We start from the raw sequence: 714 nt of genomic DNA on the forward strand, positions 1-714 counted from the left end.
ATTATTATTCATATTATTGTTATCTGGTAAAATGTTAAAGGATGATTGAATTTTAATATTTTTTTTTTTTAAAAAAAACTGTGTGTTTGAAATTCTTCTATTAATCATTTTTAAAATTATGATGACAAATATCATTATATTAATTTAAATTTGTATATATTATTGTTGTGAGTACTCTTGCATCCATTTATTAGACTAGCTTTTTTTAAATGCTTGTTATCTTGTTCAACTGATTATCGGGTTTCTAATGGTTTTGATCATTGTATTTAAAAAAATACATATATTAATTATTTATCAATATTTTATGATGTAATATAATGCCATGTGTTTATCTTTAAATTAGTGGAAATTGATATAAAATACACATATACTAATACATACATAGTTATATACAGTCAATGCATAATTTCAGATATACATACATTGTATACAAAATATGTGAGGATGTATTGAAAACATATTTTATTTTTTTCTAAAGTGATGCAGGTAGATATTCATGTTTATTTTTGTTCATTTCAGGAAATAAAACAAAGTAAAAATGGGGTGCTTAAGGAGAAAATTATTCATGTTCAGGACCTTTATAATGGGCGGATTCATTGTCAGGTTTGTACATGATTTACTTCTTTTAAATGTTATTTGCAAACATATGCAGCTGTGTGAAATTCAAGAATATGTATACTTTTGTTTTTTTAAAAGTTGATAATAATATTGGAT

The 714-nt window shown here is 22.7% G+C and overlaps 1 protein-coding gene across 1 annotated transcript in view; it reads left to right on the forward strand.

Annotated features, from left to right (window-relative positions):
* LOC119591022 overlaps positions 1–714 on the forward strand; it is a 9,619-nt gene that overhangs the window by 1,487 nt on the left and 7,418 nt on the right. The gene's annotated exons all lie outside the window — the stretch shown is intronic.

The sequence above is a fragment of the Penaeus monodon genome, chromosome 28 (assembly GCF_015228065.2).
Source record: "Penaeus monodon isolate SGIC_2016 chromosome 28, NSTDA_Pmon_1, whole genome shotgun sequence".
NCBI lineage: Eukaryota > Metazoa > Arthropoda > Malacostraca > Decapoda > Penaeidae > Penaeus > Penaeus monodon.